This window comes from Pogona vitticeps, chromosome W, assembly GCF_051106095.1.
Source record: "Pogona vitticeps strain Pit_001003342236 chromosome W, PviZW2.1, whole genome shotgun sequence".
Lineage (NCBI taxonomy): Eukaryota > Metazoa > Chordata > Lepidosauria > Squamata > Agamidae > Pogona > Pogona vitticeps.
In genome coordinates, this window is record NC_135798.1 from 1038086 (window position 1) to 1054417 (window position 16332).

The 16332-nt window shown below is 45.2% G+C and overlaps 1 protein-coding gene and 1 long non-coding RNA gene across 2 annotated transcripts in view; one reads left to right on the forward strand and one right to left on the reverse strand.

Annotated features, from left to right (window-relative positions):
* LOC144584975 (uncharacterized) overlaps positions 1-16332 on the reverse strand; it is a 618887-nt gene that overhangs the window by 38818 nt on the left and 563737 nt on the right. The window lies entirely within an intron of this gene.
* Positions 1280-3732, forward strand: LOC144584999 (uncharacterized). Its single transcript, XR_013539505.1, has 2 exons — positions 1280-3362; positions 3534-3732. It is a non-coding gene; the product is annotated as an uncharacterized LOC144584999 (long non-coding RNA).

The following is a 16332-nucleotide window of genomic DNA, read 5'->3' on the forward strand; positions in this document are numbered from 1 at the left end:
TTGCCCGGTTATTCTCGATATCTATCAGCCTGTGATGCCAGATTTGGTGGACAAAGCGCTTGATCGCTGTCGGGCCACCATCTCCTCCTTTGACCCTTGCCTGGCCTCGCTAATCAAAGCAGCCAGGCCTGTAACAACGGAATGGACCACCACAATAATTAATGGGTTTCTCCAAGAGGGCAAGGTGTCATGAGTGCAGCTGAAGACCTGGAACCAGAAGGGTTAACTGAGGCTGAGGAGAATGCTGAGCAATCAGAAACACCTGAATTGCCTCCAGACAAACTTCAGGCCAGGCTTTGGGTTAGACTAAGGGCAAAAAGGTCAGAGGATCGCTCGAAGGATGTCCACAGAAACATCTGTTCAACTAGCCCTGAGTATTGACAGGATAGAAAGGTTTCCAGCAGCTCAAGGAGCTGTTTTTACTATAAAACAGCTCCTAGTCAGCTAGAATCTCTGTGGAAGCAACGAGTCAAAACCTCTGGCTTGAACTGTGTTCCTGACTCTGGACTCTGACACTGGACTATGCTGTGTATTTGACTCTGGACTCTGACCTTGGACTACGTTCTGTGAGTTGGTTTGGTAAATGGATATCGGCGTTGCATTTTTTGTATTCCTGACCTTACTGGACTTCAGCTGTTGTAACCCCCGGGAACATGACACAAGATTCCTCTTGCCCTCAAGGAAACACTCATTAGGCCCATTAGGAAGAAACCAAATTTGATGTTGGAAATTATAGGCCTGTCGCCAATGTTTCTTTCCTTAGCAAAGTGGTGGAGAGGGTGGTGGCAGACCAACTTCAGATGCTTTTGGACAAAACCAACACTCTGGACCCATTTCAGTTGGGTTCAGGCCGCGTTATGGCACAGAAATGGCACTGGTCGCACTGTTGACCTGTTGAGGGAGGCCGACAGGGGCAATATGTCCTTGTTGGTCCTCCTTGACATCTCAGCCGCGTTTGATACGGTTGGCCACGGTATCCTCCTGGGGAGGCTCTCGGAGTTGGGAATCGATGGCCTGGCATTTGCCTGGCTTCGATCCTTCTTGGAGGACCGTCCCCAGAGAGTACAGCTTGGGGAGAATGTTTCGGCCCCGTGGAGCCTCAATTGTGGTGTCCCGCAGAGGTTGATCATCTGCCCAAGGCTGTTTAATATCTATAACAGTGGTCCCCAACCTTGGGCCTCCAGGTGTTCTTGGACTACAACTCCCAGAAGCCTTCACTACCACTTCTGAGGCCAGGATTTCTGGGAGTTGAAGTCCAAGAACATCTGGAGGCCCAAGGTTGGGGACCACTGATCTATATGAGGCCATTGGGTGGGGTCATCAAGAGGTGTGGAGCCTCGTGCCATCAGTATGCTGATGACACACAGCTCTACATCTCCTTTTCACCTACTTCAGTGGATGCCGTTCTGTCCCTTCAGCGCTGCCTGGAGACTGTACTGCAATGGATGCAGCTGAATGGGCTGAGGCTGAACCCAGACAAGATGGAGGTCCTGAGGGTGGATGGTCCCTCCATTAGCGGTTTGGGTGACTCCCTTTCTTTTGGGGGGATGACTCTCACCGCAAAGAGCAAGGATCACAGCTTGGGGATACACCTGGACCCGGCGCTTACCATGGAAACCAAGGTGGCGTCCGTGGCCTGCTCTGCCTATTTCCATCTATGGCGGATTGCCCAGCTGTGACTGTATCTTGATGGGGGGCCCTCACTACTCTTGTCCATGCACTCGTAATCTGGAGACTAGACCATTGTAACACACTGTACGTGGGGCTGCCTTTGAGATTGATGGTGCAGAATGCGGCAGCCAGGCTTCTTAGTGGGGTGAGGAAATATCAGCATATCTCCCCCCCCCGGCTGCTTTGCATTGGCTGCCCATTCATTTCTGCATTGACTTCAAAGTGCTAATGATGACATACAAAGCCCTAAATGGTTTTGGACCTCGATACTTGGTAGATCATCTTCTGCCACCTAGAGCTACCTGAATCACCCGACATAGCCAGCAGGGTCGACTGTGGGGCCTAATGCCGAGAGAGGCTCAGAAAGAAAGAACAAGAAACTGGGCCTTCTCGGCAGTGGCCCCTCGGTTATGGAACAGTCTCCCAACAGAAATTCATCTAGCACCCTCGCTGGGTGTTTTTAAAAGCCATTTAAAAACTTGGCTCTTCAGGCAGACCTTCCCTCCAGTCAATAACTGATCTTTATTCTTTGTAGTTTAATTATTTCATCTTGGCAATGCTTTAAATTAAGTGTTAAAACTATGTTTTAAATTATTTTTATGATATTTGCTATTTTCGATGTTTTATTATGTATGTAAGCTGCCCCGAGTAGACTTTGTCTGGGGGGGCGGGGTAAAAATCTAATTAAAGTATAGAAATCCAATAAATATCTGTAAATAAATAAATCCTATCAGGTTCCCATTTTCTTACCCCAGTGGACTTAACTGGACTTAACTGCTAGACGAGATGATCCTTGAGTCTCTTCCAGCTCTACAACTCTATGATTCTAATACTTTATCATGGAGAACAAATGGGAGACCAGGAAGCTACTTGATCCATGCATCAGAAATGCTTCGGAATTCCTGACGAATTAAGGTGAAGGAATGTGTTGGTTTGGAGATTGACTTGAACTTTTTTATAGCATTTAGACACTATTGGCAGTGGCTACCTAGGTATGCCTTGTGACTCAGAATATAATGCAAAGTTTCATAACACACGATGCACTAGATTGGATTGCATGAACCTGAAAAAGGCAGATCCGCAGACCTGTGGGGAGCCATCCGGATGTTACTTACTGGGTATTTCTGTGTGGCATGGAGGAGCGACAAGGGGCAGGTATCTCCTAGTATGACACTGAATGTCTTAGTGGGACATGAGCGAGGTCTCATTTTATTTATTTATTTATTTTCATAGTGAAATCTTGTGTGTTCTTCCATGAGCCCTCTTTGGTGGCTAGGCATGAATAAGCGAGCAATGAAAAGGAAGGTTCTTCCCAAGAGTCAGAGGTATGGAAATACGACAGTGCTTGAATTGAAGGGAAAGTTCATTTGAAAAGAAGAGACTGAGCCAATAGACTGTACAATAGAGTCTGGCAGGAAGGGTATCTTGTGCTCCTCCTCCTTCATACGATTCATGGTTTAGCTCTATAGAGCCCATCACTAGGAGGTTCAGGATGTCCTCTGAACAAAAATGGAATTTTCTTCCTAGAGTGGGTCCCATAACCATCGTTGGAACCCAACGGTCTGGGCCCTGTAGCGATCCTGTCGTCTGCCTATGCGGTTCTTGCTCGTCTCGGCTGAAGCACCCTTTCCCTTGAGTCCGAGGATGGCCTTTGTCCTCTGGTCAAAGACCTGGCTGGGGAAGCCCTTAAAGTAAGTTTGTAGAAAATTATGAATATGACATACGATAGTTGCACTTTGAAATAAAGGATTAATGTTTTTTTTCTCACACAATATGGATAATTCAGTCCAGTGGATTTAAAAACTGATAGCAATCCAAAACTAAGCCACATAGAGATGACGCTTGTCATATTTTCTTTCCAGGGAGCTGGAAGAGCCAGCGTTAGCTGACATCCAATCTAAGTCTTATTCCATATTTGCTCAAGTAAGTGTGTAAAAAACCATACTCGTTAATTCTCTGCTTTTGTAAGGAAGGATGCTTAAAATCTAGCCACCTAGAGTGGTCGTTTGACTAGATAGGCGGGGTATAAATACAATAAATACAATAAATAAATTAAAAACATACGGCTGTCGTCTTATTGCCTTTTCCGTTTTTCTGCATGGTGGAGAAATTCTTGACTGTTCTGATTTATGTTTGGAAATATACTGTACATTGCTCCGATTCGCTAGATGAACTAGAAAAGTCTGTGTTAAAAACATAACGACAATGCCAACAGTTTTCTGTGTCCCACTGGGAAAAATGTGCCCTGTAAGAAGCAGCTACAGATAGCAGGGCATGCAAGTCTCTTTGTATAGCTCTAGAGCCTTGCCTTGCAAGGCAGGTACACTGCAAAGGCACATACACACCCCTCAATATGAGTGTTGTATAATTTTTGCCAAACTAGCAGACTATAGCACTGGTATATAAGGATTTAAAACACAACAAATTCCTTTTTACTCCCTGACCAAAATCCTGTTGCATGGCTGCGCCTTCGTAACATGTTGCTCCAAGAGTTGCCACATGTCAGGCCAAGGCAGAAGTCCAACCCCGCCAGCAGCTTTGCAGCCATGCGACCAGTGGCACTGTCCATTGCACAATCAGGTGCCCGATGAGGACTGGCTGGCCGGCAGTCCCTGGGAACATCTGCAGGGATCACTTTCTCCTATGTCAAGTGCCATAGGATTCCAACCCGTGAGTGACGAAAGAGCCAGAAAGGTGTGGGAGATTTGACATCTCGGATTGAAGAAGTGATGCAAAGTCAACCCGGAAAGAAAGAACAAGAAACTGGGCCTTCTCGGCAGTGGCCCCTCAACAATAAATAAATAAATAAATAAATAAATAAATAAATAAATAAATAAATAAATAAATAAATAGATAGATAGATAGATAGATAGATAGATAGATAGATAGATAGATAGATAGATAGATAGATAGATAGATAGATAGATAAATAAATAAATAAATAAATAAATAAGGCAAACCAGAGTCAGCCGCTTCCCTTTGAGATGGCAGAGAGGGGTCAATATTCTGCGCCCAACAGAAACATCCAGGAAAAATGGCCAGGCTCGGAGGCAGAAACCTCTGCCTGAGCAGACAGCACTCCCTCCCCCACCCCCACCCCACTTTCGGAGATTACAACCCCAGTGTTAATTAATTGTTCATCAGGCTCCGGCTGCCCATCAGTCACTTCATCATGTTTTGAAGGCAACAAACTCAGCTTCTCCAGCTCAGCAATTTTCCTGCTTTTAAACATTCTGTGCAGCCTTGGGCCCTTGATTTCTTTGTCCTCCAAGGGGGTTAGCAAACATACCTGCTTCTTTCTTTAGAATTTAGGAAATCTCATTCATAGCCCGCTTTTCTCCTGGCCAGAGTGCCTAAGGCTGGGCAGAATGTTAAAAACAGTCATATGGTTTTAAAATGCAAATGGACAGAGTGTGTGGAAGTGTTGGTTTAAAAAAGGGAAAAAACAGCACACACACACACACACCCCCGTGCAAAAGAGCCACAGAGCAGATGGGTGCTGGAGAAATCAGCTTTCTGGAGGTTTTAAAGAGCCTCTCCTGCCACGTCTCACCCGCCCAGTTCCTCATATGTCCTGTCATGATCTCAACTCCTCCCCCCCCAGGCTGGACACTGCCTGACCCCCCCACCGGACACTGATCCTCTCCACCCACAGCCTGGGATCGGGGCCCCAGAGGCCCTGCCCTCCCTCCTTGGCTTGTTTATGCCTTTGTTGGAGGGGACCCAGAAGAAGGGAAAGGCCAGACTTCCAACACCAACCAAAGGGAAGGTGTGTGTGTGGTTGTTTGGGGAAGATTTGCATCTGGGTTCCTTTTCTCTTTTGGGGGGGAAATGAGCCCCTCTCTCCACTATGACCTGTCCATCTTGGGTGTCCCTGCACGTCATAGCCCATAGCTTCTCTGAATTACTCAAGCCCCTTCGCCACAACAAGGCAGCAATCCGTGAAGGGGCACAAAAGATCAGCTGCTTATTGATAAAATGATAATGAATACGAAAAGATGAAAAGCACCCCTGAACATGCCCCTTCTAATATGTGATCTTGTCTGCTGTCTCTTACCTCTCTTACTGTGGATTTATTCAAAGAAGAAGGTGGCAGACCAAAATCTTCTAATAAAACAGGTTTATTATTTAACTTCACAGCTGACTAAATCAGTATTTTACAATATTTCTTTACAGTGATTCTTACAAATACTTACAGCATTTATAAGTTCTTACCATAGTCTTCCGAGACTGAAGGATGCCTAACCTAACCTAACAAAAGCATGTGTTATGGTCTGATGAAACCAAGGTTGAACTTTTCAGCCATAATTCCAAAAGATCTGTTTGGCGCAAAAACAATACTACGCATCACCAAAAGAACACCATACCCACAGTGAAGCGTGGTGGTGGCCGCATCATGCTTTGGGGCTATTTTTCTCCAGCTGGGACAGGGACCTTAGTCAAGCTAGAGGGAATTATGAACAGTTTCAAATACCAGTCAATATTGGCACAAAACTTTCAGGCTTCTGCTAGAAAGCTGAACATGAGGAGGAACTTCAACTTTCAGCATGACAACCACCCAAAGCAAACATCCAAATCAACAAAGGAACGGCTTCACCAGAAGAAGATCAACGTTTTGGAATGGCCCAGCCAGAGCCCACACCTGAATCCGACTTAATATGTGAAAAAGGCTGTGCACAGGAGATGCCCTTGCAATCAGACAGATTTGGAGCATTTTTGCAAAGAAGAGTGGGCAAATATTGCCAAATCAAGATGTGCCATACTGATAGAATCATACCCAAAAAGGCTGAGTGCTATAAGAAAATCAAAAGGTGTTTCAACAACGTATTAGTTTAAGGGTGTGCACACAGATGCAAACATTATTTCAGTTTTTTTTTTTTTTTTTACATCCCTCCACCTAAAACATTTCAGTTTTTTGTTCAATTGAGTTGTACAGTTCATAGGTCATATTAAAGGTGGAAAAAGTTTTGTCTCATTTTTTACATCACAGACACTTGACATTTTAATAGGGGTGTGTAAACTTTTTATATCCACTGTATTTGTTTGACCTTTTAAAAGTATTTATATGCTCACTTGGGTTAGACTTAATTTTGTCTTTTAATGTTGTAAGCTGCCTTAGTTCCTTTCAAGGAGAAAGATGTGGTAAAAATATTTTAAGTAAATAAATAAGTCCACATTAAGACTCCTTAAGAACAGAAGCAGGCAACCTGATGCCCATCCAGACATTTCAGACTACAATCTCCATCATTCCCAAATACTAGCCATGCTGTTTGGGGTACAATCTGGACCTATTAGTTTTACAAAAGACTTGCTCATATGCTGCAGCTCTGTTCTGGTAAAAGTAGGGTTGCCAGATACATGGGTACGAAAAGGAGGACATAGAAAGCCAAAAAGGAGGACGTATTGGGGGAGGCGGGCTCTGTGCATGGGGTGGAGTGGGGGGCATGTTGCTTTTGGAATTGGGTATTGGGGAGAACAGCTCTTTGATCCACGGGGCAATACCATGACCATTCAACCTACTCAGTCTTGAAAGGTCAAGACTGGGAAAGTTACATTTTCTGGACTACGAAACTCAGAATCCACTGGCCACTGTGTTTTCTTGTTTTTAAAAGTGTTAAAAAAACAAAAACAAATCTACGTATACACTTACTGGGCCCCCAGGACTAATGGAGACAATCTATTCCTTCCTTTAATGGAGACCCATCCCCCTTGTTTTATTTATTGATTTTTTAATTCTTATACCACCCATCTGGCTGCCACGGCCACTCTGGGCAGTTTACAAAAACAGAATTAAACAATAACATAAAAAACAAAATAATCAGCAACAATCAAGGAAAATATAAGAGCTACTAAAACAAAGTACACTAAGAAATCACATTAATAAAAGCATAATAAAGTGAAATAAAAAGTTTTAAAAGTTGTGTGACAGATTTAAAACACTTTATAAAAACCAGGAAAAAAACAGAAGGCGTGGATTTCTCTCTGCTTGAGAAATGCAAAGGGTGGAGAAAATGGATTTGCAGACACACACACACACACACACACACAAAGCCATTTTCTTCACCCTTTGCAATTTCTCAAGCTGAGAGAAATCCACTTGTGTGTGTGAATTTCCAGTTCCCACAAGCATTACATACAGCACTGATGTTACCTGTCTGTCATGGGTTTGGAGGGAAAGTTCCATCCTATGGGGAGTGGAAGGCGGGACATCAGGAGGAGGGGCTGTACTGTATATAAATGTGAAGCCTGTGTGGTGAGAGAGAGACACTGGGAGACACTGGGATGTGACGAAGCAGCAGCTGGGAAGAAGAAGCTGTTGTGGGAGTCTGTGTGTCAGACAGGGTACTTCTGTGTGTCAGAGTACCAACCTGATAGGTTCAGGTGTCTGTTGGTTAGCCAGAACTGATAGGTTCAGGGTCTGTGCTTAAAGTTAAGGGTTCTGTGTGAACCAACCTGTGTGTATGTATGAGTGAGAATAAGCCACGTTACTTTATCCTATTCACCTGATTGTTTTATTTTACCCTGTGTGTATTTAAATAAACCTTATTCTTTTTATTGTTTAAAAATCCATCCCTGGTCTGTGTGACTTCTTAAAGGGAATGGTTGGTGGCAGCTTAGTGTAACTGTGTGACATATCCCAGTAGGTCTGGGTTTGTCACATTGATTGGTGTCCAGCGTGTGGGATACGACTGGTCCAGTTGTCCAGTGGTCCAGCAAAGCCTTGGCAGGTGTGCCCAGAGCAAGGGGGGTCTAGTCAGGGACAGTCTGAGGCGCGTAGGTAATCTTCTAGGTGTACCTCACGGGGAGGTGCGCTAGTAGAAGAACGTGCCAACTGGGGAGACTTAGATTAAGGTGCTCTGAGGCAGCCTAGTTTTGGCGGGAAAAAGCTGAGGCAAAACTGCGTAGCAACAGCGAGCTAGCTTGCCAGCTGAGAGGCCCAGCAGAGGGGGGTAGGCTCTGACTCGATACTGTTGCAATTTAAGTGCTGAAGAACAGCAGCAATCTCTAGGGAGAGCTGGTTCTGAGGCAAGAAGGAAAAAAGTGGTCGTTTTATTCTGAGGCTTGACTTTTTAAAGCAGCCTGTTCTGAGGGGGGATTATGCCCTTGACTCGAAGCCAGATAGCAGACATGAGTGAAGTGAAAGACCCCCAGATTGACCAAGGTTCTGAGGATGAATTTGGCTCAGTGCAAGGTGACAGCACAGGAGAGCAGAACCCAGAACTTAGAAAATTGATCCTAGCCCAACAGCATGAACTGAGGGTGAGGGAAATGGAGGAAAGATTAGAGAGAGAGAAAATGGCATTTGAATTAGAGAGAGAGAGAGAGAGAATGGAGAGAGAAGAAAGAATGGAGAGAGAGAAAATGGCGTTTGAATTAAGAAAACTGGAACTGATGAACCAGAACAATAATAACAATAGGGATTCTGAGGGAGGCCAACTGTCTAAAGCTGACCTGAAGAAATTCCCTGTGTACCACAAGGGAGATTGTCCTGAGGTGTTCTTTTCCCTAGTGGAAAGAGCGTTTGTGGACTTCTCAGTGAGGGAAACTGAGAAGATGACCATCATGCGATCTTTAATCAGTGGTAGCCTGGCTGAGGTTTATGCCGAGATGCCTGAGGAACTGATGAAAGATTTTGCAGAGTTTAAGAAACTGGTGTTTGCCAGACATGGGATAAATGCAGAACAGCTGAGACAAAGATTCAGGTCCCTCACAAAAAAACCAGAACAGACTTTTACCCAAGTGGGGGCCCAATTGGTGAGGCTGCTTGAGAAATGGCTATCGCAGGAGGGAACAGAGACCTATGAGCAGCTTAAAGACTTGATAGCACTGGAACAGTTCTATTCAGTCCTGCATGGGGAATTGAAATTCCAGGTGAGGGAAAGGAAACCGAAATCTGTGGCAGCAGCCGCAGAGATCGCAGATTTTATTTCCCAAATAAGAAAGCCCTTGGGTGAGGGGAAATCTGTAGGTAAACCCAAAGAAACCTACAGCAAGTACTCTCAGGGACCAGGGAAAAGCCAGCAAGGGGGAGGGGCCCATGGTGAAGGGAAGCCCTCAGACATGAAACTAAGACCTCAGATTTTGGAGGGAAAACCAAAACAAGATGAGAGAGAATCAAAATACACCAGAAAATGTTATTTCTGTCAGGGAAAGGGTCATCTAATCTCAGAGTGTGAGAAATTGAAGCAGCTAAAAGGAATGGTGCCTCAGAATTCTAGTGGGACCAAGCCAAAAGCTGTGTTCTGTGTCCAGAAAGAGCAAGGCTCAGTGTCACTGAGGGAGCCTGTTGCCATGACTACTCAGTCTGGAACAGCTACCTCGGCTGATCAGGCTGAGGAAAATGGTCCTCTTGTGGAGGTAAAGCGCTGCTTGCTGATAAAAACAGATTCTCAGTTGTTTGAGACAGCAGGGGTGGACGTAGGAATACTTGACCGTCAGTATAGGGGGCTGCGGGACACTTGTTCCCAGGTAACCCTGTGCCATCCAGATATTATTCCCAGGGAGTTTATAATCCCAAATGAGAGCATAAAGGTGGCAGGGATTGAGGGGCAGGTAATCTCTCTGCCAGTAGCAGAGGTACCTGTCAACTTTCAAGGCTGGAGGGGAGTTTGGAGGCTAGCAATTTCATCGACTCTGCCAGCAGCCGTGCTCGTGGGAAATGACCTGGCTGAACATGTGAAACGGGTGCTAGTGATTACACGCTCACAAGCCACCACGGGGACAGTTCAGGGGGGTAATGATGAGCCAGAGACGGAAGCAGAGGGGAGTTCAGAAGCTGTGGTGGAAACCTTAACCACAGACAGCAGATTTGGACAGGAGCAAAAGGCAGACGCCACTCTCCAAAAGTGTTTTGAACAGGTGACTGACGCCCAGCTAACATCTGAAACCCCAGTGAGATTTCTGGAGAAAAAGGGGATTTTATATAGAGAAACCCTGAGGAATATCTCAAAAGGGGGAGATGGGATCAGAAGTCAGCTGGTGGTACCTGAAAAGTATCGCCCCATGATCTTACAAAGGGGTCACTCTGACATGTTTGCTGCACACTTAGGGGTGAACAAAACACAGCAGAGAATCACACAGAATTTCTACTGGCCTGACATAGGGAAGCAGATCAGGGAGTTCTGTAAACAATGTGATGTGTGTCAAAGGCAGGGGAATAACCGCGACAGGACCAAAGCAAAGTTGTGCCCTTTGCCTGTGATTGACACTCCGTTCAAATGCATAGGGGTGGATATTGTGGGACCTTTGCCCAAGGCCACAAAGAGGGGGAACAGGTTCATTCTAACAATTGTGGACCATGCCACAAGGTATCCTGAAGCCATACCCTTGGCTAACATTGAAACTAACACAGTGGCCGATGCTTTGGTGGGGTATATGTCCAGGATGGGATTTGCCTCAGAGATAATCACAGATTTGGGTGCATCGTTCACATCAAAGCTCATGAAACGCTTATGGCAAATCTGTGGAATTAAGCACAAGGAAACCACTGCTTATCATCCTGAAAGTAATGGGTTAACTGAGAAGTTCAATGGGACTCTAATGCGCATGATTAGGGCTTACTTGGCAGAGAATCCAAACAATTGGGACCAGAAGCTGCAATCCCTTTTGTTTGCTTATCGATCAGTGCCACAAGCCAGTACCGGGTTCAGTCCATTTGAACTTTTATTTGGGAGAAGGGTGAAAGGGCCCCTTGATTTGATCAAACAAAATTGGGAGCAGATCACCCAGGATGACCCACAAGACGTTGTGACTTACATAGACACCTTGATGAATGACCTAAAGCGAAATCTAGAGCTGGCAGCAGAAAACCTGCAAGCTCAGAAGGTCAGACAGAAAACATGGTATGACCACAAAGCTAGAGAGAGGCACTTTGACCCAGGGGAGGAAGTGCTTTGGCTTAGGCCCTGCAGAGAGAATAAACTGCAGCTCAAATGGGCAGGACCATATAGGGTCATCTCCAAGATGTCAGACCTGAACTACCTTATAGAGCAGGAGGAGAACCAGGCAAGGAGGGTGGTTCATGTGAATGCCCTAAAACCCTACTACAGAGGGGAACAGAGGGTTTTATTCGCGATAAAAGCAGCTGAGAGTGAGGAAGCGGAATTACCCTTCTGGGAGGGTAGAGGGGAAGTAAAATACAGCCCAGAGGAGGTAAAGATCAGTCCTGCACTCACCCAAGACCAGCAGCAAGAACTAAAAATGCTGCTTAGTAAATATCAACAGGTGTTTTCCAACAAGCCGGGGATAGTGAAGGGAGTGATGCATCGGATCCACACAGGGGATGCACCCCCGCAGGCAGTATCCCCATACCGAGTAACGGGACCCTATAGGGACAAGGTGCGGAAGGAGCTGGACGAGATGCTGAGGGAGAACATAATCGTCCCCTCTTCTAGCCCTTGGTCCTCTCCGATAGTCCTTGTGGACAAGCCTGATGGGAGCATTAGGTTTTGTGTCGATTACAGGAAATTAAACCGTGTAACCACTCCTGATGCCTACCCAATGCCCAGGCTAGACAACCTGATTGAAACCATAGGGGGTTGTCGGTTCATCTCATCATTGGACCTGGTAAAGGGATATTGGCAATTAAGAATTGATCCCAGGGATCAAGAAAAGACTGCCTTTTGCAGCCCTTTTGGTCTCTATGAGTTTCGAGTCCTGAGCTTTGGTCTCAGAAATGCACCAGCCACATTCCAAAGGCTGATGGACCAGACCTTGGCAGGGCTCAGTGACTTTACAGTGGCCTACATTGACGACATAGGGATCTTCAGTAATACCTGGGAAGATCACCTGTTACACCTGGAGTTAGTGCTGCAGAGGTTAAGTGCAGCAGGGCTAACAGTAAAGGCCAGCAAGTGTCAGCTGGGTAGCCCAGAAATAAAATACTTGGGTCACATGGTAGGGGGAGGAGTGATAAAACCCCTGGAGGCCAAAATAGAAGCAGTTCGTGATTGGCCTAGACCCAACACCAAGAAAAAAGTCAAATCATTTCTTGGGTTGGTGGGCTACTACAGAAAGTTCATCCCGAGGTTTAGCGAGATTGCGGCTCCGCTGACCGATCTGACGAGGAAGACGGCTGATGACCGCATCCCGTGGACCAGCGACTGTGAGGCGGCGTTCCAGAGGTTGAAGGAGGCGTTAATCAACTATCCTGTCCTGCGTGCTCCAGACTTCGACCGGGAGTTCATCATCTACACCGATGCGTCTAACAGCGGGGTAGGAGCAGTTCTGTGCCAGGAGGATGAGAATGGTGACCAGCATCCGGTGTCCTACCTGAGTAGGAAACTTCAAAAAGGTGAGAGACATTTGGCAACCGTGGAGAAGGAGTGTTTGGCCATAGTCTACGCGATCCAGAAGGCCAAGCCTTACATCTGGGGAAGACATTTTATTCTGTGCACTGACCATTCACCATTGCAATGGTTAAAGACAATGAAAACCCACAATAGTAAACTTATGAGGTGGGCTTTAAACCTACAGGACTATGACTTTGAAGTGAAAGTGGTCAGAGGGTCAGTGAACTGTGTTGCTGACGCCTTATCAAGAAGACCTGAAGAATGAAGACGGCGAAAGAACATGGACTATGTGTATATAATGATGACAAAAAGTAAAATGTACCTGTTTTCTGAATTTGGTTTGTATGAATAAAGGTAAAATGGATGTATTGTATATGATAAATGTTTAAATGCCTATTTGCTATGGTTTAACTTAGAATGTAAGTATAAGTGAGTATAATATGGTATGTATAAATGTTGTTGTGTGTTTTACCCAGGTTGTTTTTTGGTGAAAAGCACGTTAGCTTTCCCCCTACAAAACAACTTATAAAGAGGGGAGGTGTTACATACAGCACTGATGTTACCTGTCTGTCATGGGTTTGGAGGGAAAGTTCCATCCTATGGGGAGTGGAAGGCGGGACATCAGGAGGAGGGGCTGTACTGTATATAAATGTGAAGCCTGTGTGGTGAGAGAGAGACACTGGGAGACACTGGGATGTGACGAAGCAGCAGCTGGGAAGAAGAAGCTGTTGTGGGAGTCTGTGTGTCAGACAGGGTACTTCTGTGTGTCAGAGTACCAACCTGATAGGTTCAGGTGTCTGTTGGTTAGCCAGAACTGATAGGTTCAGGGTCTGTGCTTAAAGTTAAGGGTTCTGTGTGAACCAACCTGTGTGTATGTATGAGTGAGAATAAGCCACGTTACTTTATCCTATTCACCTGATTGTTTTATTTTACCCTGTGTGTATTTAAATAAACCTTATTCTTTTTATTGTTTAAAAATCCATCCCTGGTCTGTGTGACTTCTTAAAGGGAATGGTTGGTGGCAGCTTAGTGTAACTGTGTGACATATCCCAGTAGGTCTGGGTTTGTCACAAAATCCACTTGTGTGTGTGAATTTCCAGTTCCCACAAGCATGGGGGATAACTCTGCACATGACATTCTCCTCAAACAAAATATCATCATGCCCCCCATAACTTCCCACAATTCAGTCAAAGATCAAGGGTGGAGGGAAGACAGCATAAAGTAATAAATTCCCTGGGGGCTTTTTGGATCAGAAGTTTCCATGGCTGGGGAAGTTGCTGAATGAGTAAGTGATGAGAAATTGAAAGGGGAAAAAAATACACCATTCCTTATCCTCTTGCAGTGTTATGGAAAGCTCAAAGATGAAACCAAAAGAAAGGCAGGAAAATGGGACTCTCTTCCACGGAATAACATTTTTTGGAAAACTGGAAGACATTGGCACAGCATCAGGTTCACCTTTTTCATGCATCTGAGCACAATACTGTTGGACTTCATAACTGGGCTTACAGGGGGGAAAAATCATATTATAAAATTATTTACATAAGAGAGGAAATATCTACAATAGCACCTTTAAAATACATCATTTGGAACACCTTGGAAAGGTAGTGACTCCTAAAGAATGAGACCATGACGAACCAAGCTTTTTCTGGAGGTATTTTCTGAGCACTCTCCCACCTCCCCTGTCTGTTTCCACCTGGTTTCTCTCCCGCACCTTCCTTCTTGCTTTATTCAGCTCAGGCTGAAGCAATAAACATACTTCATCAAGCTGCCCCTCCCTCTCTCTCACAAGCCCCGGATTGATTGCCCCGGGCTGCAGCAGCCCTAAACAATCAATCCGGCTTATCTGATCTCTGAAAGAAAGAAGCACCAAGGAAGTAACAGGGAGAGGTGGCTTGTTTGGCTGGTGGGGGTGGAGATACAAAAGCCGGACATTTTAAAGTTTTTTACCTTTGCCTGCCAGACAGAGGACATGAGCCTGAAAAGTAGGACATGTCCTCTTTTTGCCAGACGTCTGGCAACCCTAGGTAAAAGGCAGGAAGGGGACCACCAGCAGAGGATTTTCCAGCCCAGGCAAGCTAAAAAAACCCTCTTTCTTATAATGGCTGCTCCTGGGGCCATTGAGCTGGCTTCCCTCCTCCCTCTGCCCAAGCCCTGCCCACCCCCTCCGATAGAAGTCCTGTGGCTTTGAGGCTTCCTCACCTCTGAGGCAGCAGCAGCAACAGCAACAGCAATAGAGGATTTTCCAGCCCAGGCAAGCCCACTCCTCCCCTCCCTTTTCGTAATGGCTGCTGCTGTGTCATCTCGTGGACCGGCACTGGGCCGCGGACTGGGGGTTGGGGAACCCTGTTCTAAACAACTGTGATCAGAATATGTAATCTAAGCATTACCTATACTTATTAACCATTTAAGACATTCAGCAAATAACTGCCCCATTTTTATTATATTTCTTTGCTCCATGTATAAACCAGGGATTTTTAATTATTTACAGCCTTGTGAATCTAGGAATTCATTTCTTTCATTCTTTTTACTGGCTTTTAAAGTGCTATCTATAAAGTCCCTATATATTCTTCCACCTGCATACACCTCTAACCAGAACTCATCATAAACAATTCTAATTTCATCATAAAGGTACCTTAGCCATACACACCTCCCCACACAGAAGCTCTAGGCCAGCTCAATACATTTCTGTAAGATCCCCACTTTTACAGGTAAAAAGACATTGTAAGTCTAATCTTGTCTATATAATCAATATGGTGACTCACTCATATTTAAGCTCTCTATATAAACCATAACAGCCAAAGCATCTAATATTATTCTTCATTAACCTTTATGGAATTTATAGCTACATATATTCATCTACATTTTAGCTTCCCTCAAGCTTTCCAACAAAAGGAAAACATCTTCTGCTTCATTGACTGTGCAAAAGCCTTTGACCTGGGGTTCAATCCAAGGTAGCCGGCTCAAGGTTGACTCAGCCTTCTATCCTTCTGAGGTCGGTAAAATGAGTACCCAGCTTGTTGGGGGGGGCAATGTGTAGCCTGCATAAATAACTTGTAAACAACCAAGAGAGTGTTTGAAGCAATATGGGGCAGTATATAAGCAACACGCTTTGCTTTGCTTTGCCTGTGTAAAACCACAGCAAACTATGGCAGGTTCTTAAAGAAAGGGGAGTGCCTGACCACCTCATGTATCTCCTGAGAAATCTATATATGGGACAGGAAGCAATGGTTGATTGGTTCAATATTGGGAAAGTATAAGGCTGTATATTGTCCCCTGGCTTATTTAACTTATATGCAGAATACATCATGCAAAAGGCTGGACTGGAGGAATCCCAAACCGGAATCAAGACTGCTGGAAGAACTATCAACAA